Source organism: Grampus griseus (assembly GCF_964374135.1).
Source record: "Grampus griseus genome assembly, chromosome: 8".
NCBI classification, from domain to species: Eukaryota; Metazoa; Chordata; class Mammalia; order Artiodactyla; family Delphinidae; genus Grampus; species Grampus griseus.
In genome coordinates, this window is record NC_139002.1 from 31,585,389 (window position 1) to 31,608,858 (window position 23,470).

Here is a 23,470-nt window from a genome sequence, read left to right on the forward strand (position 1 = left end):
CATTGAGCTGTATTTCTGTTTTTGTGCCAGGACCATATTGTCTTGATTACTGTAGCTTTGTAGTATAGTGTGAAGTCTGGGAGCCTCATTCCTCCAGCTCCGTTTTTATCCCTCAAGACTGCTTGGGCTATTTAGGATCTTTTGTGTCTCCAAACAAGTTTTAAGATTTTTTTGTTCTAGTTCTGTAAAAAATGCCATTGGTAATTTGATAGGGATTGCATTGAATCTGTAGATTGCTTTGGGTAGCATATTCATTTTCAAAATACTGATTCTTCCAATCCAAGAACATGATATATCTCTCCATCTGTTGGTATCATCTTTAATTTCTCTTTATTTTGCGGTATGCGGGCCTCTCACTGTTGTGGCCTCTCCCGTTGTGGAGCACAGGCTCCGGACGTGCAGGTTCAGCGGCCATGGCTCACAGGCCCAGCCGCTCTGCGGCATGTGGGATCTTCCCAGACCGGGGCACAAACCCACGTCCCCTGCCTCATCAGGCGGACGCCCAACCACTGCACCACCAGGGAAGCACCATCTTTAATTTCTTTCATCAGTGTCTTATAGTGTTCTGCATACAGGTCTTTTGTCTCCCTAGGTAGGTTTATTCCTAGGTATTTTATGCTTTTCATTGCAGTGGTAAATGGGAGTGTTTCCTTAATTGCTCTTTCAGATTTTTCATCATTAGTGTATAGGAATGCAAGAGATTTTTTGGCATTAATTTTGTATCCTGCAACTTTACCATATTCATTGATTAGCTCTAGTAATTTTCTGGTGGCATCTTTAGGATTCTCTATGTATAGTATCATGTCATCTGCAAACAGTGACAGTTTCACTTCTTCTTTTCCAATTTGTATTCCTTTTATTTCTTTTTCTTCCCTGATTGTTATGGCTAGGACTTCCAAAACTATGTTGAATAATAGTGGTGAGAGTGGACATCCTTGTCTTGTTCCTGACCTTAGAGGAAATGCTTTCAGTTTTTCACCATTGAGAATGATGTTTGCTGTAGGTTAGTCGTATATGGCCTTTATTATGTTGAGGTAGGATCCCTCTATCCCAACTTTCTGGAGAGGTTTTATCATAAGTGGGTGTCGAATTTTGTCGAAAGCTTTTTCTGTATCTACTGAGGTGACTGTATGGTTTTTATTTTTCAGTTTATTAATATGATGTATCACAATGATTGATTTGCATATATTGAAGAATTCTTGCATCCCTGGGATAAATCCCACTTGATCATGGTGTATGATCCTTTTAATGTGTTGTTGGTTTCTAATTGCTAGTATTTTGTTGAGGATTTTTGCATCTATATTCATCAGTGATATTGGTCTGTAATTTTCTTTTTTTTGTAGGATCTTTGTCTGGTTTTGGTATCAGGGTAATAGTGTCCTCCTAGAATGAGTTTGGGAGTGTTCCTTCCTCTGCAATTTTTTGGAAGACTTTGAGAAGAATGGGTGTTAGCTCTTCTCTAAATGTTTGATAGAATTCATCTGTGAAGCCATCTGGTCCTGGACTTTTGTTTGTTGGAAGATTTTTAATCACAGTTTCAATTTGATTACTTGTGATTGGTCTGTTCATATTTTGTGTTTCTTCCTGGTTCAATCTTGGAAGGTTATACCTTTCTAAGAATTTGTCCATTTCTTCCAGGTAGTCCATTTTATTGGCATAGAGCTGCTTGTAGTAGTCTCTTAGGATGCTTTGTATTTCTGCAATGTCTCGTGTAACTTCTCCTTTTTCATTTCTAATTTTATTGCTTTGAGTACTCTCCCTCTTTTTCTTGATGAGTCTGGCTAATGGTTTATCAATTTTGTTTATCTTCTCAAAGAACCAGCTTTTAGTTTTATTGATCTTTGCTATTGTTTTCTTTGTTTCCATTTCATTTATTTCTGCTCTGATCTTTAGATTTCTTTCCTTCTACTAACTTTGGGTTTTGTTTGTTCTTATTTCTCTAGTTCCTTTAGGTGTGAGGTTAGATTGTTTATTTGAAATTTTTCTTGTTTCTTGAGATAGGCTTGTATTGCTGTAAACTTCCCTCTTAGAACTGCTTTTGCTGCATCCCATAGGTTTTGGATCATCGTGTTTTCGTTGTCATTTGCCTCTACGTATTTTTTGATTTCCTCTTTGATTTCTTCAGTGATCTCTTGGTTAGTTAGTAACGTATTGTGTAGCCTCCATGTGTTTGTATTTGTTACAGATTTTTTCCTGTAATTGATATCTAGTCTCATAGTGTTGTGGTTGGAAAAGATGCTTGATATGATTTCAATTTTCTTAAATTTACTGAGGCTTGATTTGTGACCCAAGATGTGATCTATCCTAAAGAATGTTCCATGTGCACTTGGGAAGAAAGTGTAATCTTCTTTTTTGGATGGGATGTCCTATAAATATCAATTAAATCTGTCTGGTCTATTGTGTCATTTAAAGCTTCTGTTTCCTTATTAACTTTCTGTTTGGATGATCTGTCCATTGGTGTAAGTGAGTTCTTAAAGTCCCCCACTATTATTGTGTTACTGTCGTTTTCCTCTTTTGTAGCTGTTAGCAGTTTCCCTGTATATTGAGGTGCTCCTGTGTTGGGTGCATATATATTTATAATTGTTATATCTTCTTCTTGGATTGATCCCTTGATCATTATGTAGTGTTCTTGTCTCTTGTAACCTTCTTTATTTTAAAGTCTATTTTATCCGATATAAGTATTGCTACTCCAGCTTTCTTTTAATTTCCATTTGCATGGAATACCTTTTTCCATCCCCTCACTTTTAGTCTGTATGTGTCCCTAGGTCTGAAGTGGGTCTCTTTTAGACAGCATATATACAGGTTCTGTTTTTGTATCCATTCAGTGAACCTATGTCTTTTGGTTGGAGCATTTAATCCTTTCACGTTTAAGGTTATTATATGTATGTTCCTATGACCATTTTCTTAATTGTTTTGTGTTTGTTTTTGTAGGTCCTTTTCTTCTCTTGTGTTTCCCACTTAGAGAAGTTCCTTTAGTATTTGTTGTAGAGCTGGTTTGGTGGTGCTGAATTCTCTTAGCTTTTGCTTGTCTGTAAAGCTTTTGATTTCTCCATCAAATCTGAATGAGATCCTTACTGGGTAGAGGAATCTTGGTTGTACGTTCTTCCCTTTCATCACTTTAAGTATATCATGCCACTCCTTTCTGGCTTGTAGAGTTTCTGCTGACAAATCGGCCGTTAACCTTACGGGTATTCCCTTGTATATTGTCATTTTTCCCTTGTTGCTTTCAGTTATTTTTCTGTGTCTTTAATTTTTGTCAATTTGATTACTATGTGTCTCGGCGTGTTTCTCCTTGGGTTTATCCTGTATGGGACTCTCTGTGCTTCCTGGACTTGGGTGGCCATTTCCTTTCCCATGTTAGGGAAGTTTTCGACTATAATCTCTTCAAATATTTTCTCGAGTCCTTTCTCTCTCTCTTCTCCTTCTCAGACCCCATAACGTGAATGGTGGTATGTTTAATGTTGTCCCAGAGGTCTCCTTGGCTGTCTTAATTTTTTTCATTCTTTTTTGTTTATTCTGTTCTGCAGCAGTGAATTCCACCATTCTGTTTTCCAGGTCACTTATCCATTCTTCTGCCTCAGTTATTCTGCTATTGATTCCTTCTAGTGTATTTTTCATTTCAGTTATTGTATTTTTCATCTCTGTTTGTTTGTTCTTTAATTCTTCTAGGTGTTTGTTAAACATTTTTTGCGTCTTCTCAATCTTTTCCTCCATTCTTTGCTGAGGTCCTGGATCATCTTCACTATCATATTCTGAATTCTTTTTCTGGAAGGTTGCCCATCTCCACTTAATTTCGTTGTTTTTCTGGTGTTTTATCTTGTTCCTTCATCTGGTACATAGCCCTCTGCCTTTTATTCTTGTCTCTCTTTCTGTGAATGTGGTTTTTGTTTCACAGGTTGCAGGACTGTAGTTGTTCTTGCTTCTGCTGTCTGCCATCTGGTGGATGAGGCTAAGAGCCTTCTGCCAGTTTCCTGTTGGAAAGGACTGGTGGTGGGTAGAGCTGGCTGTTGCTCTGGTGGGCAGAGCTCAGTAAAACTTTAATCAGCTTGCCTGGTGATGCACGGGACTGGGTTCCATCCCTGTTGGTTGTTTGGCCTGAAGTGACCCAACACTGGCGCCTACCCAGGCTTTTTGTGCGGCTAATGGTGGGCTCTAGGAGGACTCACACCAAGGAGTACTTCCCAGAACTTCTGCTGCCAGTGTCCTTGTCCTCACGGTGGGCCACAGCCACCCCCGGCCTCTGCAGGACACCCTCCAACACTAGCAGGTAGGTCTGGTTCAGTCTCCTGTGGGGTCACTGCTCCTTCCCCTGGGTTCCAATGCACACACTACTTTGTGTGTGCCCTCCAAGAGTGGAGTCTCTATTTCCCCTATCCTGTCAAAGTCCTGCAATCACATCTCACCAGCCTTCTACGTCTGATTCTCTAGGAATTCCTCCTCCCATTGCTGGACCCCCAGGTTGGGAAGCCTGACGTGTGCCTCGAGACCTTCACTCCAGTGGGTGGACTTTTTTATAAGTGTTCTCCCGTTTGTGAGTCACCCACCCAACAGTTATGGGATTTGATTTTATTGCAAGTGTGCCCCTCCTACCATCTCACTGTGGCTTCTCCTTTGTCTTTGGGTGTGGGGTATCTTTTTTGGTGAGTTCCATTGTCTTCCTGTTGATGAATGTTCAGTAGTTGTGATTCTGGTGCTCTCACAAGAGGGAGTGTTTTGTGTCCTTTTATTAATTTTTTTCTGATTATAAAATAGTATGTAGTTCCTGTCGAAATTTTGGAAACTGGAGCAAGTATTTTTTAATTATTCAGATTATTCCCACTAAGTGGTTTTAGGTTTTTTTAAACTCAAACTTAATATATAGGCACAGTTTCTTAAAATGGAAACTAATCCTCTTCTACAAAACATTTTATTATGGTTACAACTTATGACATGAAAACAACCAGTTGAAAAGTGACAATTTTAGTCTATTACCTGACTGTTCAGTAAGAACTGGTTTGACAACTTTTTTCACTCTGCAATGAATTTGATTCACTAGTTTTAGTGTTTTTCACCCAGTGTGTGTGTGCCCTGTTGTATTTTGGGGAAAATACAAAGAGAAAAATAATTGCTTTGCTGTTAAGTGAACTTGGGCAAGTTGTGTAACCCCTCTGTGCCTCATTTCCTTTTGTAAAAACTAGAACTGATAAAATAATATAGCTGTCTCATGGGATAAATAACAGGTAAAGCACCTGGCTTTAAAACAGCACCTGACACAGACTAAAAAGTAAATAAATGTGTTCCTCTTTGCTCTCCAGCCACAATGGTCCTTTTTTTTTCATTGAAATATAGTTAACTTAAAATAGTATATTAGTTTCAGGTTTATAGCACAGTAATGTGGTATTCTTAAACATTAAGAAATGTTCGCCACAATAAGTCTAGTTACCATCTGTCACTATACAAAGTGTCTACAATATTATTGATCATATTCCCTATACTGTACATTATCTTTTCATGACTTAGACTTATAAATAACTAGAAGTCTGTACCTGTTAATCACCCTATTTTGCTTGTTCCTCCACCCCCTTCCCTTTGGCAACCACCCGTTTATTCTCTGTACCTGTGAGAATGAGCCTTTTTTTTAATTCCTCCCATCTGTGCTCTCTTTGCCACAGAGCCTTTGCATATGCTGTTCTGTTTCCCTGAAGAACTCTTCCCTCCCATCTTTGCCTTTGCCTGGTTAACACCCATTCAGCCTTCAGATCTCTGTGCCAGCTTCAGTTCCTCAGGGAATAGACCTGTGGTTACAGGCCTTCAGAGGACCATATATGTTTGTGTGATGCTTTAGCTAAGACTGCCTTCCCGACCAGAAAGTCATCTTCAAGAGCAATGCTGATTTCACTCAGCACCACATCGCTGGTGCTCAGCTCACACCTGACCCATTTTTTTGAAACATAGGATAAATGAATGCTCTGGGAGGAGGAAACCAGTTTTTGCGCTTGCTGCCCCAGGCTTACCTGCGAGGTTATTTGGGAGCTCCTTGGTCAAAATAAATCACCACCTGCTCTCTGCCTGACGTTTAACCAGACCCAGGCTTTTCACTTTACAAATTCTATTACTGCGTCTCTGGACAACTCTTTTCTTTCTCTTTGTTCACATAAAGCCCCTCCAACAAGGCCCTGATGCAATGAGGCGTGTGGGGAAACGGCGGGACAGGGCCATTCAGATCCAAGAGGACAGAGAGGACCTTGCCAGGCTCACCAGGGCTGTGCTGTGGTCAGTCTTCCTGCTGAGTAGGAGATACCCAGGTTGTTCAGCCCTGGTGACCTTCTGGCAAGACATCTGTACTCTGCACGACGTAAGAGAGTCATAAAGGTGATGCAGGGAAGAGGTGTTGCGAGGCTTTACTGATGTTGGGGGAGGGGAAGGGGTTGCTGAAGTTCCTTAGGGAGTATGGATTTGATAATAATGCAGTGGGAAGCCATTGCAGGATTTTAAACAAATTAGTTTAAATGGATGATGGGCCAGGTGGCTAGTGGTGGAGATGAAGATAGATTCTGCTGATGGATTGGGTATGCCAGGTAAGAGGAAGGGATGGCTGGTGGCTGGGTATTTGAGTTTGAGCTCAAATGTTTTATTGGCCCAGTCAAACCCAGACACCTGGCCACCACGTATCTGGGCAGCTATTACAGGGGAGAAGTTAAGAATGAGAACAGCTGAGAGATCATGGCAGGCTGGAGGAGAAGAGTGGGCAGTATCCAAAGAGGGAAAGCCTCATGATGAAAGACAGAGGAAAAGAGTAAGGACAAAGTTGGGGGTTACATAAAGTGAAGGGTGAAGAGAATCCCACTTTATTACACTTCCTTGCCTTTGAGAAAGATGGGAGGTAGGGGTTACAATGTGAAAATTAGGCAGTTTTAACTTCCTGTATGAGCCAGTTATTAGGGGTTTCTTGCAGGATAAATCTTAGAAACTGTCATTTAGTAGTTATATTGTCCCATTTTATTTCTTTAACATTTCTTATAAGGCAGGTCCAGTGGTGATGAACTCCCACAGCTTTTGTTTTTTCAGTAAATCTTTATCTCTTCTTTATTTCTGAAGGACACCTTTGCCAGGTATAGAATTCTTGATTGACAGCTTTTTTCTTTCAATATTTTGAATATATAATTCCATTCTCTCCTGGCGTGAAATGTTTCTATTTAGAAATCCACCACTAGTCTTATGGGGTTTCACTGTGTGTAAGTACTCTTTTCTCTTGTTATTTTCAAAAAAAATCTTTGTCTTTGACTTTAGACAATTTAATTATAGTGTATCTCAGTGTAGTTCTATTTGGATTCTACCTATTTGGGGTCCTTTAGTCGTTGTGGATCTGGAAATCCATTTCTCTCCTCAAGTTTCAGATGTTTTCAGCCATTATTGCTTTATTTTTTTTCTTTTATTAAAGTATAGTTAATTTACAATGTTGTGTTAGTTTCAGGTGTACAGCAAAGTGATTCAGTTATACATATTTTTTTTCCTTTTTCAGATTCTTTTCCCTTATAGGTTATTAAAAGATACTGAGTATAGTTCCCTGTGCTATACAGTAGGTCCTTGTTGTTTATGTGTTTAATATATAGCAGTATGTATGTGCTAATCCCAAACTCCTAACTTTATCTCTCCCCCCTCACTCTGCTCTCCCCTTTGGTAACCATAAGATTTTTTTTCTATGTCTGTGAATCTATTTCTGTTTTGTAAATAAGTTCATTTGTGTCATTTTTTTAGACTCCACATATAAGTGATATCATATATTTGTCTTTCTCTCTCTGACTTAACTTCACTTAGTATGATAACCTCTGGGTCCATCCATGTTGCTGCAAATGGCATAATTTCATTCTTTTTTATGGCCGAGTAATATTCCATTGTGTATACATGCATACATCTTTATCTGTTCATCTATCAACAGACATTTAGGTTGTTTCCATGTCTTGTAAATAGTGGTGCTGTGAACGTTGCATTATTGCTTTAAATATACTTTCTGTTTTCTTCTGGAATTCCCATAATGCAGATATTGTTTGTTTTGATTATGTCCTATAAGTCCCATAGTCTTCCTTCACTCTTTTTTCTTTCTTCTGTTTGCTCTTCAGACTGGATAATTTCAAATGTTCTGTCTTATAGGTCACTGATTCTTCTGCATGGTCAAGTCTGCTTTTGAGTTGTCTATTGAATTCTTTAGTGCAGTCATTGTATTTTTTAGCTCTAGGATTTGTGGGGTTTTTTTTAATTGTTTATATTTCTTTGTTGAACTTTCTGTTTTGATCATACATTGTTTTCCTAATTTCATTTAGTTGCCTGTGTGTTTCTGCAGTTCACTAAAATTCTTTAATTATTCTGAATTCTTTGACAATTCATAGATCTCCATTTCTTTAGGTTCAGTTTTTGGAGCTTTATTAGTTTCCTTTGGTTGTGTCATGCTCAACAAATTTTTCGTGATCCTTCATTCCTTATATTGGTATCTGCACATTTGAGTAAGTGGCCTTTGCTTCCAGTCTTTACAGGTCTGGTTTGGCAGAGACAGCTCTTTACCAGTCAGCTCAGTTTGGGTCTGTGCATATGTCTGCTGGTAACATCCTTGGGCAGGTGGGGCTTGCTATCAGGGTATATTTTGAGTGAGGCCACTGCCTGGGCTTTAAGGTCAGGGGTAAGGGGGTGGTACCACTAACCAAGAGCAGGTAGATAGGATTGCTGACTTTGTCCCCTGCTCCACAACTGCCTGGATTCTCTGGTCAATCCTAGTAGACAGTCCAGACTGGGTACTACATTCAGAAGTAGATGGGGCTATGAGTTAGCTTCTCTCCCCTGGTGTGGTAGCAAAATGGGTCCCAGGGCCTACAGAGCTTGTTGTTTAGGAACCTGAATCAGGCAAGACTGTACACTGAATTCTCTGGCCAGATAGAGCCACTGGCTCTTTATTCAGGTGTCACTGTAAGCACGTGACAAGGAACAGTAAGCAAGGCTGTTGGATGGGCCACGCAGCCACCCATGTGCTCTGCTGAGATGGGCTGAAGGCTGTATTCAGCAACAGTCAGGGCTACAAATTAGTTTTCCTACCCAGGCACAGGGGGAGAACCAGCTCCAAGGCTGGTAAGGCTGTTTGTGGTCTTGACTCAAGCCACCTGTTCCCCAAGCTTCCTGGCCAAACGGCGCCACTTGCTTTGCTCTGCAGACTACCAGCTCTGACTGCCAGCTCTGACTGCTCAGCTATTTCCAGGCATTCTTGTCAGAAGCTCCTGGGTAGGGCTGGGAGCTTCACTCTTCAGTGGCCAGGACTATGACTCAGCTCTCTTGCCTGGGTATGGTGGGAGGGCAAACACCTGCAGGTTTTCCCTGTCAGGCTTTCTGGTCTGGAGGGGCCAGGAGCTGCACTCAGCTGTAGACCTGGTATGATTCAGCTCCCCTGCCTGGGAGTGGATGGAGACCAGGCTCCAGGGCCAGCAAATCTCTTCATTTGAGGCATGCAGACTTGCATGCCACTGAGTTCACTAGTCAGACTGCCCCGACTTGGTTCTGCAGATGAGCAAAGCTGCTAGTTGGGATTACTAGTTGGGTGCGCAGGCAGGGACTTGGTCTGCCAAGATCCTAGTGCCGCTTACTGCAAGCCCCTAGCCCCCTCCTTCATCACAGTCAGGTGCTCCGTGGTCAAGCCCCACAGATTCTCCTGCAGTCCCCAGGGGACAAGACTGGAGTGGGGGCTCCCGAGAAGCTACCCACAAAATGTGGGAGCTGGATGTCCACGCTGGGCTCTCTTCACCCCTAAAGGAACTGTAGGCGCAGGGGGACCTCCTGGCATGGTGCTGTGCTGTCCAGGGGAGGGGCAGTACCCTTCTAATGCAGGCTGTCTTGGTCTCTGTGGTGCGGCGGAGGCGGGGGTGCTTTAGCCTCACCCTCGTATTCTTGGATTCTCAGTGGTGTCTTGTCAGTGAACAGTCATCGTTAGTTCTTCTCGTGAAGGGGAGTGAAGTCAGGAATGTTCTATGTTGCCATCTTGGTGATGTCACTCTGAAGAGTTTCTTAGTATATGCAAATATGCAGTCACTGCTGTTTGAATTGTTTTTCATCAACATGTACTACTTTCAGCATTTCAGGAAGAGGAAGAATACAAATACTTCTAAGCAAAGGGAGGGGTGAATTTTAAAATTTTCAAAATGTGGATCTTATGATCTGCTTCCTTTCATAGATGAGAAGCTGTCATTTTTTTTTTTTTTTTTTTTTTTTGTGGTACACGGGCCTCTCACTGTTGTGGCCTCTCCCGTTGCGGAGCACAGGCTCCGGACGCGCGGGCTTAGCGGCCATGGCTCACGGGCCCAGCCGCTCCGCGGCATGTGGGATCTTCCTGGACTGGGGCACGAACCCGTGTCCCCCGCATCGGCAAGCGGACTCTCAACCACTGTGCCACCAGGGAAGCCCGAGAAGCTGTCTTTTTACATCTAGTAAACAATTAATGTGTGGCTCCCAAGTCCCAGGAACACTGCTAGACTCAGTATACAACAGTGAAAGAAGGGAATCCTTGCTCTTGTCAAGATCATGCTCTATGGTCATGAATGAGAGTGACCAGCACCATGTGATGTGTGTTCTCAAGACCCAGTGAGGAAACAAGAAGTCACCAGCTTTGCCAGACCCGTAGGAGCTCACCAGGAGAAGAACAGGACACTCCAGATTGAGGCAACAGAAAGTCCAAGGACAGAGGTGAAAAATGAAAGTCTCTGTGGAATCTCCCTCCGAAGGAAAGTCAACTGTCCAACTTCTCAGGGGTTTATCATGGAGAAACCATAGGATTTAGAAGATGTCAGCAGGAAACATCACTTGTCTTTCCCTTAGTTGTATGATTTTTTTTCTTTTGCTTATTTAACCTATTTATGCTGGTAGCTATGCTAATGCTTAATTATATGTGAAAATTATAAACCAAAAAGTACTATCTAGTTCCTCAGTGAATGCCTAAACTTACCAGAGAGGAGAAAGTATTCAGTTCCTAATTTTTTCAATTGAGTTTAATTGTCCTAGGTATTAAATTTTCTTGTAAGAGTTGTTATGTAATCCAAGTTTTGCCGTGACTTCTTTCTTTTTATTCAAAAAGCTTCTGTTTCACAAAGTAGCCTTGAGATGAAGCAATCCGTAGTAATTCTGACACACCAAGGATAATACATGCTTAGTTGCATTGCATAGTTGTATTGATGAGACTTGGCATCACATGTACAACGTACGTGTTGCCATCTCTGTAAAGAGGTTAATCTCTCTTCATGTTAGGTTTGATTGAGAATGATTCTGTTTATAACTAAGCTCTAGATCATGCTGACCCAGAATAAAATCTTTAGACTAAGTGCTTTATATGATGCTAAGTCCCTGTAAATTCGGTGAGTCTAGCTGCATCTGAAATACATACTAGCTTACCAATTAAAGGTGCTTACCAATTAAAGGTAAAACATCTTCTTAGTTGAGTGCTATGATTATAACAGTTTACAATCAAGACATGATCCAGTTGGCTTGGCATAAATATAGTAGCATTACAGCACACAGACACAGGCATTCATGTTTTCGTGTTTGTTAGCTTAGAGTCAAAGGTTCATAGAGGGGTATCAAAGTCCATTTCAAAGAGAAAAGTCTAATTTTAGAAGCTTGCAGTTTACACACCAGAGCTTGCCTTTCAATAAATAGCTTGTGTAATCTTCCTGCTGGCACAAGTTGAAAAGTACATTGTTGGAAGGAAAAAGAAAAAACTGAAGAGAAATGATAAACTTGTTTATGAAGAACAGGAAGAATAAAGTAGACATCGTCACAGATTTAGTTTTCATATTGTTGAAAGTATTTGGTTGCAAGCAACAGAAACCAACTCTAGCTAACTTAGGCAAATAAGAAATTGTTGGACACCAATGGGGTCACTCACAAAATCAAAGAGAAAGAATTGAACAACTAGACCTAGTCCTAGGGATTTCAAGGGCAGGAGTGAACAGGAGATATCTTTAGGGAGTTGCCATTAAAATGACTGTCAACTGTTTTCCGTCCTAGTGTACACTGCTCGAGTTTCAGATTCCTGGGAGAGTCTGATTGGCCTAATTTGAATCACTTGCCCACCCATTGACAGTCCCTCCAAACTACATGGAATGTGAGGGATGCATCTCTAAGGAAGAGTGGAAACTGTGACAGAAACTGAGGATCACGGGCTTCCCTGGTGGCGCAGTGTTTGGGAGTCCGCCTGCAGATGCAGGGGACACGGGTTTGTGCCTCAGTCCGGGAAGATCCCACATGCCACGGAGCGGCTGGGCCCGTGAGCCATGGCCACTGAGCCTGCGTGTCCGGAGCCTGTGCTCCGCAACGGGAGAGGCCACAACAGTGAGAGGCCCGCGTACCGCAAAAAAAAAAAAAAAAAAAATGAGCATCAGGAGCTGGACAGGGAAAAAACAGTGGATGTTCACTACACCACATAGCCACAATCAGTAGTAATGATTTTGCCCGACCAGAGTACATGGCCAATAGTTATTGGTATTTCTCTTCAGAAACATCTCTTGTCAGCTTTGTATTCATATGTGAGCTGTGGGAAAAATATTATGCCACTTTGATGGAGAGGGACCATTTCTCATGAATTTCAGAGTATCATTTTCATTTATCTTTGTAAATTGTCCAGATGGCCAGGAACTTCTGATATGGAGTAAAAATATTCTAGAATCACTTTTCTTGTTTGCTTTTCATTTTTTTTTCAGGAAGCTCTTACACTAGAAGTATGTCTTGCCAGAAAGTTATCATGATAATTCTCAAAAGGTGTATGTATATTCTTCTTTTCTACATCTCAACATAGAGAAAATATTCTTTGTCTCCCTGAATGGACTGACAGATTGTTTACATTTAAAGTCTGTTTCCTTAGAACTTATACCCACCCTATTCCTTCTCTACCACTTCTACCCTTCCCCTTGTTCCTCATAGTTCTTGGGCGTGTACTACTTCAGCAGGGACCTGGGGTGGCTTTCGTGAAACTAAATACAATCAAAAAGCCCAGGGAACAAGAATTAATTTAAATGTGTTCATTTAATTCAACCTTCTGCTGCAGCAGCCATTGAAAAGCAGTGGTCATTACTCTGTGCCGTGGCCACGGACCTCAGCAAGGACCACAAGGTGGCCAAGCACACTCGGTTCGTGCTGGACTAATCCCAGAGGTATATGGTTTCGCTCTGTGTGAGTCGTGTACACGTGGGACTGTCAAGGTTTCCAAGGACAAGTGGGCCCTCAAGTTCATGAGGAAAAGGGTGGGGACACACATCCGTGCCTAGAGGAAGAGGGAGGGGTTGAGCAGCTTTAAGGAAAACAGCTGCCAAGAAGTTCTGAGCCTCCTTCCCTGAGGTACATAATCCAACCTTTACAGGGAAAAAGCATATACTGTTTGGGACATTAAGCCAACTGTGAATACTAGTGTTTTTCAGCCCACTAGCTAGATATAGAGGGTGGATAAGATACATGTAGTGTGTTCCACCCACAGACTAAAGGTTGTGCAAAGAGAACTTGCAAGAAGCCAAAACCCTGCAACTTGATTCTGCAACTTAAATTGTCCCACAGTAGACAGTAATACATTCACAATTAGAAAACTTCTATTTGGTTTAGTGATATCCCAACTACCATAGAATAGCAAATAACTGCTGCATGTGCCCAGACACAAAACTTTTTATCCACAGCTTGCTGTTCAGTTAATACAAAGTTTTGTGAATGGGCATATACATCAGTTATTTGCTGTTCTATGGTAGTTGGGATATCACTAAATCAAATAGAAGTTTTCTAATTGTGAATGTATTAGCCAGCCATGGATTTTGATCAATAAGTGGGAAATGAAGCAGCCTTTGTAAACATTAAGCCACATGCTCATTCAATCTTTATCTTCATATCCTAGTAAGTAAATTTGCTTTCCGTGTTAAACAACAGCAACAAAAGGCATACCAAAATCCTTGTATACCTTTGGGTGTAAACTTTTCTGGGGTTTTACATTATTATGAAGTCAAAGACAAATTTATAACTTCCTTGAGATAGCTAAAACTTGCATAGCAACCTCTTTAAGTAGGGATAAATTATTATAAAGAAATTGATCCTGCATTATTTTCTACTCAGGACAGGGTTTTGGTTAAATACATTTTTGTTCTGTTTTAAAATCTCTTATACGTGCTTTGTCCATCTACTAGTTAGCTGCAAAGCAGCTGACCTCAGGCAAAGTTAAGTCCCTTGGGAAGTCCAGTACCTAGAGATAGGGAGACAATTTTGCTTGACATTGACACTATTTAGTTAGAAGTAACTATAAGTGTTTCGGTAGATCAGTGGAAATTGATTTTGGATGTTAGATAGTAGAAACTTCTTTTACCTTGAGGAGAACATAAATATTATCAATAATATCCATTAAAATATGCATAGGGGAAGAATGGAAAATAAGGCATAGAACTAATTCCAACCCACAGGGGTTTTATGAAGATTGGCTGAGGTAAACTGAGGAGTGTTACAATACATAATAAATTCTCTTTGGCCATTATAGCTTTTTTAAATTGTTGGCTCTTATTTTTACCAATCTGAGTTTTCATTGGCCTTTGTTTTTCTTACACAGTTAGAGGGAAAGGAATTATGATATGACCTTAAAAATCTCTGTGCCTCAGTTTTCTTCTAGTACTTCTTTATAGGGTTGCTGTGAGGATTAAGTGAGTTAATACATGTAAGGCACTTAGAACAGTGCCTGGCACATAATAAACACTATTTATATGTTAACTATTATTATTGTTAAGAACGATCCAAATACAGTGCTCAAGAGTGGAGAAGTCAGAATTCTAATAGGTTGCTATAGTAACTTAGACTCAAAGCTATAAAAATTTAGCTGACCTTCCTATCAAAGTTCAGTGATAATTCTGCTACATAAGCCTCTGGTATTCTTTTGTTATATCCACTCAGCAAATGTTCATTCTGAACCTAATGTGTCGGGCAGTGTGCCAGGTTTTGTGAGAGCTATGGAGCCCAAATGGATATAGACACTGCCCTCATGATACTTAAATAAGAACAAAAATAGCTATAATAAAAAAAATATGCTAAGTATAGTAGGAACTTGCACTCAGAAGAGGGAGAGATTTACTTTCAGTTAGGAAAATCTTGAAGGAAATAGCACTTGAACTAGATCTGAGTGGATGTGACGTTCAGAGATGGAATGAGGAAGAAACAGATTTGTCATTGGAGGACACGATGTGAGGAAAGGAGTGGGTCTGTGCTGGAAAGGTGGTCCAGGCTGTCTTTAGTTGTACCTTCCCTGTTGTAAAATGAGGGTGGAGGTGCTAAAAATGGTAGATACTGGTTGAACATAATACTGCTGCCAAGCATTTTGCAGGTATTTCACGTTTGTTACTGAATTCCACACAATAACCAGATGAGCTAAGTATTATTTTCCCTATTTTAGAGGTGAAGAAAAGTTGTATACTTAGAAAGTAACTGCACAACCATTTAAGCACAGGAGTGGTTGATGGCAAAAGCCTGGGTTTCTTTCTAACATACCTGGCTGCCTCTTCAAAATCGCAAGCGATTGGTTGACAGATAATTAAACACATTCTACCATCTTGAGAATACTAATTGATACCAATTAGAATTTTCTTCATTACCACTACTACAGTTTCAGCAAACAGATTTTCTGCCTCCGGCGTTTCCCAGAAACCCCTGATAAGAAGGTATGTCTTTCCCCAAGACTGTTTCTGAAAAGGTTGCTGGTGAGCATGCAGTCCGTGCAGAGTTGGATGGTCATTCTGGCTGTAGTGACTTGGGGTCCCACATCTACAGGCTGGACCCTCTCCTTTTTCAGTATCAGATAAATAGCGTTATCTGTGTGATCAAGTTCAAACTCAGAATGGAATTCAGGGACTCTGTGCCTTGGCTCCATTCACTTCCTGGCTTTGTTTCCAGATCTATAAAATAGCAGTAAAAATACTTTTATATGCTTCAAGGTTTATTGTGGGATAAGATAAAATTTAGTACATGGAATACTTCATAAACTATTCACTGCCTTATAAATATTGTTTCTATAATCATAGGCTTGTGAAACAGTTACATCCTCAGAGGATACATAGGGGTCTTTGTTCCTACACTTGAGTGGCTTCAGATGGCTTATTTTAGCTTCTCCTTTTTTCTAACAGACTCAACTGTCATGTCTTTGTATTGTCATTATGCTTCCCTCCAACAGCCCACTCCTCTCTCAATTTGCTTTTAATCAGCAGTCAACTAGGAAACCACATAATAGAACTTGCTGGCACTATGTCTAAAATTAAAGAAATTTTGTTCTTCTCTTTAACAAGGGGTGAGAGGAAATTTTTTTTAAATCTCAATTGGCTTAAAATTTCATGTTAATTTTTTAAATCTTATAAGTTTTTAAGCATTTTTAGAAATTAATAATGCATGCACTTAATCTTTCAAACAATGCAAAAGCATATAAAATAAAAAAGATCTGATCCCATCCTCCCTTTCCTTCCCAACAACTCCCTAGAAATAATCACTATTTACTGGTATGAATATATGAGATAAGCACATAATGGTCTGCAACTTACTTTTTGACCAAACTGTTGAGCTTTTAGTGTCAGTACATTATTGGTTATTGCTACGTAATAGAACCCCAGAACTTAGTGGTTTGACTATATTTATTACCTGAGTTCCTGTGAGTCAGGAGTTCAGTAGCGGCTTAACTGGGCACTTAGCTGGAGGTAGATTGAGGTTGCAGTACTGGAGGCTTGAGTGGGGCTGAAGGCTTTACTTCTAAGGTGAAAAAACTCACAGACAGGCTGTTGGCAGGAGGCCTCAGTTCCTCTCTCTATAGGGTTGCTTGAGGATCTTCACAACATGGTAGCAGGCTTCCCCAAGAATGAGCCATCTTAGAGATTCACTAGATCCTAGAGAGAGCCAAGTAGAAGCAATCCTTTTTCTGACCTAGCCTCCGAAGTTACATCATTTTGCCATATTCTTCGCTGGAAGCAAGTTTCTAAGTTAGGTCCACATACAAGGGAAGTGAAATTAGACTTCACCTTTTGAAGGGAGGCATATCAAAGAATTTGTGGATATGTTTTAAACCACCAGAGTATGTATAGCTCTCTCATTCATTTTCATGTTTGTGTTACGTTCCATAGTATGGAGGTACCATAATTTCTTTAACCATGCCCCCATTAGTAGATACTGTTACTCATCTAAACAGTGCTTCAGTGAATACGCACATACACCTTTACCAACTTGAGCTAGAATTTAGCCAGATACGTAAAAGTAGTTGTTGGGTTCTGAAGGTGGGCCAAAGGGGATGGATCCCTTAAAACTAAAGAGCTGGAATGCATGAAGGCATGTTTTGCCTTTCAGCTGTGTTCTGGCTAGATGGTTCAGAAAGATATTGGAGTTAGTCATTTCATGTAATCAGACTCATACAAACAGAAAACATCTCAACATATTCTTGGTATTAAAAACAAGTTTAATACTATGAGAAATGTGTGAATTAGGGGTATAGATGTCAACATGAGTGAAATTTATTAATGTAATATTGAGTAAAAAAAACAAGAACAGAAAAATATATAGCATGATGCTAGTTATATAAAATTTAAATGTGAAAAACAGTATTTTGTTGCTTAGAAATAGTGTACAGTAAAAATACAAAGAAATCTATGATAAATTCAGGGTAGTGGTTACTTGGAATGGACTGCAGTTGAGGAGGTACACACATTTAGGGGGTTTCTTAATTGGCAGTTTTATTTCTTTATCAGAATAATGAGGACACAGATGTTGGTATTATTCTTTGTACTTTTTTGGTACATCTACAGTTATCACAATGAAAATTATGAGAGGCTCTTGATTTTTAAATTCTGAGCTCTTATTTTAGCTTCAACTTTTGGTATTAAGTATATACATTTGTTTATTGATGGTGATTTTAGTGCAGTGAAGATAGTCAAAAATTAATTAATTTTTAGGTAAAGTTAATATCTAAAGTAAATACAGTAGGCTCTGGGATTCAGGTGGATTTTCATCAGGAGACAATGAGCAAATCAATGAAAAGATTACCAGGCTCGGAGGAGTCCAACGACCTGTGTTATGGTCTGTTCACCACCATGTCTGACAGCGATTTGGAGCATTTAGTTAACTTGAGTCACAGTTTTCTCATCTGTAAATTGCAGGGAGCAAACCCACTTCTTGGTGCTATTATACAGATCACATGAAATTTTTTAAAAATTAAAAATATGAAAAGCACCTAGTCCAGTTACTGGTGCAGCAGATGTTCATTATTTTCTTCCTACTCCCACAGATTACTGCCATCATGATTCTGGTACCATGTCTAGCATTTAAGCAAGTATGTATTTTTGGTAATTATGTAAAGTTTGCATTTTTCTTTTGTCATGTAAGAAAAAATGTTCAGTATTAAATATTCGAATGCCTTTATACAATGAGTTAAAATTATTTAATAGTGGATTATAAACTGTACAGTTGTCATCTCTAGGGATTTCTTTTTGCTGACATTTGAGCAGACAGTTTTTTTGCTGACTGAATATCTCTTTGTTGTGTTGCTTTGAGCTCGTTAACGACCAAATTCTTATGTGGCAGCTGCACATTACACATGCTTATTCTCCGTGTTCAGACCATAAATCTTCTGTGACTGAGTGACAACACCACCTGCAGAGTCTTTTGATGTTGCAGATATAGCACTAATAATGTTATTTCAGACCTGTTTTCTCATACATTTTAGCGCTACTGGGACAATGAAATGATATTTCAGGATATGAGAAGTTATTGTTATTGTTTTTTGTGTATTTTACAATGGAGACAGACTGGTAATATTTGCTATATGTAGGATTGTAGAACATGGAACAGCAAGAGTATTCGGTATATACCCAGCTGAGGTTTGTTAAATACTTAGAGTAACTCTGAGTATGTTATCATTTTTTCTCCCTAAAATCTATTTTCTAGCTTATTCTTATCTAACAACATGTTGAAGGTCAACACTGGGGCAATGACACACTCACCCATCCCAACCAAAGCTTTTTGTTTTGGTGGCACTACTTTTTGTGACTGGCAACAGAACACAGTGCTTGAAAGCAGAGGCTCAGTTCACGTCCTGGCTCCTCCCCTTACTAGTTTGTTCTCAAGTCACTGAACCTCTCTGTACCTCAGTTTCATCTGTAAAATGGGGATGACCATAACATCTGCCTCTCGGGGTAATTATGAAGATTGCTAATATTTACAATATATTAGAGCAGTGTCTGGCTCAGAATGAGGACTGTTTAAAGATTCATTAAATAAACACATCAAATAAATATAGCAGACAGACAGCTGTAGAGCATAGAGCACACAGGACTGGGCTTGGCTCTGTGGGCTCATCCCAGATTGGATCTGTCCCCAAACAGTAAAAGACACTGTCCTTTCAGTCAAATTAGTTATACAAGCTAATAAGGATAAGGAGGAATATAAAGTATCAGCAGATGATGCCTTCCCTTTGGCTTAACCAAACCAGAAGCCTAGGGGTTAAGGGAACCTATGTCATTTTTTAGGGCAGAGGGCTGGTGGGACAAGGGTAGGGAGGGATCTAGAGGGACAAACAGAAAATATCCATCACAGTTTCTAAGACAAAGTGCATATTTATATATAGTGCATATATGATATGTAGATATGTGCATATTTCTATATAAATTTTCCATTATCTTCCAATATATTTTCTAAGTTTCTACAGAAAGAAGTGTGATCTCGGCATGTAACTGGAATGAAAAAGTCTCACAGTCACTTAAAGTGTATTTCCAGCATTACTACTTCCTGGCTTAAACAAAGGAGGAACACAGTTCATTTTCCACTTAATTCAGAAAAGCCATTCCAAGCATGGTAGGAAATGTTAAAGAGCTGATAGAATTGATACTACTACCTCCGAGGTAGAAGTGCTGGCAAAACTATCCCCCAGTCTTTATGCCATATGCTTCTAATCTGCACCAATAATTCCTGTTCATAAATAGATATATTGAATTCTCTTTTTAGAGTAATAAATCTATGCCTAAACCAGTTTTTTCATTTTTCTTCTACTAGAGTACCATTGTGCTCACTCTGATGTTCACGTCTTCAATGGGAGGTAAAGCTGATATGGAATTTTCTGAATAAGAAAAGTGGTTAAAAGAACACTTCAAAATAAACCATTGTCTAACAGACTGGACACACATTGTCCTGGGGAGTTGAGGTAGCTGAGAGATGATGAATGAACAGGCTTTAATTCTCTTGGTGATTTGTTGCTAGAGGACCATTTTAAATTTCTTCCCTGGAGCCTTGAGAAGGTAGCTCACTTGCCTCACAGCATTGGGTTAATTCTGTGTTCAGGTACACAAGGGACCTGATTAACCCTGGTTTGACAATTAGTTGTTGGTAGCTAATAACTAATTATTCAGGACATGAGGACATGAGGTTACATTTTTGTAACCTTCCCTCCCCCTCCAAAAACAATATATTCAATAAATTCACATAGGGGAACTTTAGCCTGCCTATGGTTGGGAGCCAATTTTGTTTGCCCGACTTTTGAACCTTTGAATTTAATGAGGGGTTGCTGACACTTTCTCCCATTCAACAGCTAGGAATTTAGTTTTCCCAGATTTGCAATCAGGATCAACTTTACCCAAAACACTGTGTGGGAGGTGGAATTCTAAGATGACCCCCCCAGTGACCCTCACCCTTTGTCTTATTCCCTCACCTGTGAATATGAGACATCATTCCTGTGATTATGTTATCTTACCTGGCAGAGGGGTTTTTGCAGATGTACTTAAGGTTAGTAATCAGTTGATCTTAAGATAAACTATTGAGTGGGCCTAGCATAATCATATGAGCCCTTTAAAAGCAAAGAGTTTTCTCTGGCTGGTGGCAGAACTGGAAGTCGGAGAGATTTGAAGCGTGAGAAGGACATGCTGCTGTTGGCTTTGAAGACAGAGGGGCCACATGAATACAGGTGGCCTTTAAGAGCATGGAGCGGCCCCAGCTGACAGACAGTAAGAAAATGGGACCCTCATGCAAGGACCTGGATACTATCAGCCGCCTAAATGATCTTGGAAGCAGGTTTTTTCCCAGAGCCTCCAGATAAGAGCCAAGCGTAGCCACACCTTGATTTCAGCCTTCATGAGACCCTGAGCAGAGACCCAGCTGAGCCGTCCATTCGTACTTATGACCTCCACAACTGGAAGCTTATAAATGGTGTTTTAAGTGACTACATGTGTGGCCTAGAAATATATTTTGCGACTAGTTTATCTTGAAAGGAATACCGGGGAGTTATACTGCTCTAAGCTATAAGTGCTATGGGTACTTTCCCGAGAAAAAAGTTGATGGCCAGGGTGAGTGTTTGCTTAGGATACAGCTACTTCAGTAATGGTGTGAAAAACCACACATTCTTCTGTTAGGGAACAGTCTGCTGCTGGTATGTAATTTTTATGTGTTTGATTCTTACAGGAAGGAGCTTTTACAAACCATTAACATTTATTAAACAAACCCACAACCTGTGACAGAAATCAGTGAACTTTTTCTGTGAAGGGCCACATGGTAAATACTTGTGGCTTTGGGGCCCATATGGTCTCCATCGCAACTATAATCAATTCTGTCCTGGCATCACAGCAGACACAGACAATATTTGAGTGAATGAGTGTAGCTGTGTGCCAGGAAAACTTTATTTATGGTCATAATTTGGCTTGTGTTATCAGTGTCTTATCTCTGGGTTTTTTTCTTTTTACTCATGGCTGGTAGGTACTAGTTATTCCTTTAATTTATCACAACTGATTTCTGCCCTCATTCGTAGCTTTTCCTGACTTGAATTTACAAGAAACCTCCCCCACCAAAAAAAGTCTCTTTACTGAATTATCTTATAATCTTGAGCATGTTTTTTGTTTTTTGTTTTGCGGTACGCGGGCCTCCTACTGCTGTGGCCTCTCCCGTTGCGGAGCACAGGCTCCGGACACGCAGGCTCAGCGGCCATGGCTCACGGGCCGAGCCACTCCGCGGCATGTGGGATCTTCCCGGACCGGGGCACGAACCCGTGTCCCCTGCATCGGCAGGTGGACTCTCAACCACTGCGCCACAGGGAAGCCCTTGAGCATGTTTTTAAGTGACAAAATTGGTAGGAGAAGGACTATGGAATCTGTTTTATTACATAAGCATAGTGTATAAAACTTAATTTTAAAAGAGGCAAAGGTCATTCCTTTTATTTATTGAGGTATAATTGATGTGAAACTTTATATTAGTTTCAGGCATACAGCATAATGATTTGATAATCGTGTATACTGCCAAAATGATAAGCCTAGTTAACATCCAACACTACACATAGTTACAAATTGTTTTTCTTTCTTGTGATGAGAACTTTTAAGATTTATTCTGTTAGTAACTTTTTTTTTTTTAAACGGGAGTCACTGAGCTTTATGGTTTCATTTGGCCCCAAAAATACACTTTTAGGGGGCCTCAAATTACTAGACATGTGAATTTGAATGTTCCCCACCGCCAGGTCCCTTCCACCCTTCGGTTCCTCCCAGGAGCTCCAAAGCCAAAGTTGAGTCTGTCCCACTCGGGTCGTTCCACAGCGGCTCTGCTTCCTGGGGGCTGCAGTTGCGATGTGAATGACGGTGACGTTCCAGCTCAGGGGCCTCTGCCAGCTGCTGTCACATGATTGCACGGCACGAGTTTTGTTTCCAGGCCGTTTTATAGAAGGCTTTAGACTGTATTCCCAGCACTTCGGATTTGGACACCAGGTCATCTAGCTTCTCGCCTCGCTCTAACAAAGACTCCGCGGTGTTGTGCAGGATGATTTTGGTCTCATCTAGTTCAGCCTGCACTTTAGTCATTGGGTCAACTTCTCGGAGGTTCTGGTATCTACTGAGGTGACCGTCCAGGCCTGCATACTGGATGGTATTGGGGGATCCAACTGGCCAGTCTGGCCTTTCGACCTGCTTGGAGAATTCGTCTAGTACCTTCTCCAGCAAGGTAAACGCCACCCAGGATGGGTATTCACTGTCAGCAATGACCACTCCCACCAGACTGTCGCTTCTCACTTAGACATGGCACAGATATTCTTGTTCTTTGACAGAAGCTCTGCTGCCTTTTGAAGAGCGCTCCACAGTCAGTTGACTTGTGAAGGTCATGAATTCCTGAACGCTGGACCTCTGGAAGAAGCTGAAGGAGGACACGTCGTACGCAGCTTTGAGCGGCACCGCCTTGGCATCGCCTTTGTACGGGACACTGAGGCTGTACAGCTTCATGGCGCCGTGCCCTCGGGCCAGCTTCCCGCCTGGCCGCGGGACCAGCTTGCAGGGAGCAGCATGGCACTGCCCCTCGAGACCGCCATCAGCTGCTGACGGGTCGGCCACTCTCTTAGTAACTTAAATATGCAGTACAGTATTAACTATAGTCGCCAGTCTGTACATTACATCCCCTGACTTACTTATTGTATAACTGAAAGTTTGTACCTTTTGTCCTCTTCATCCTTTTCACCCACCAC

General features: G+C 40.6%; 1 protein-coding gene and 1 pseudogene across 2 annotated transcripts in view; one reads left to right on the forward strand and one right to left on the reverse strand.

Moving 5' to 3' along the window:
* TMEM123 (transmembrane protein 123) overlaps window positions 1–23,470 on the forward strand; it is a 72,506-nt gene that overhangs the window by 21,213 nt on the left and 27,823 nt on the right. The window lies entirely within an intron of this gene.
* On the reverse strand, window positions 22,609–23,360 carry LOC309826553 (synaptobrevin homolog YKT6-like; annotated as a pseudogene). Its single transcript has one exon. The product of its transcript is annotated as a synaptobrevin homolog YKT6-like (transcript).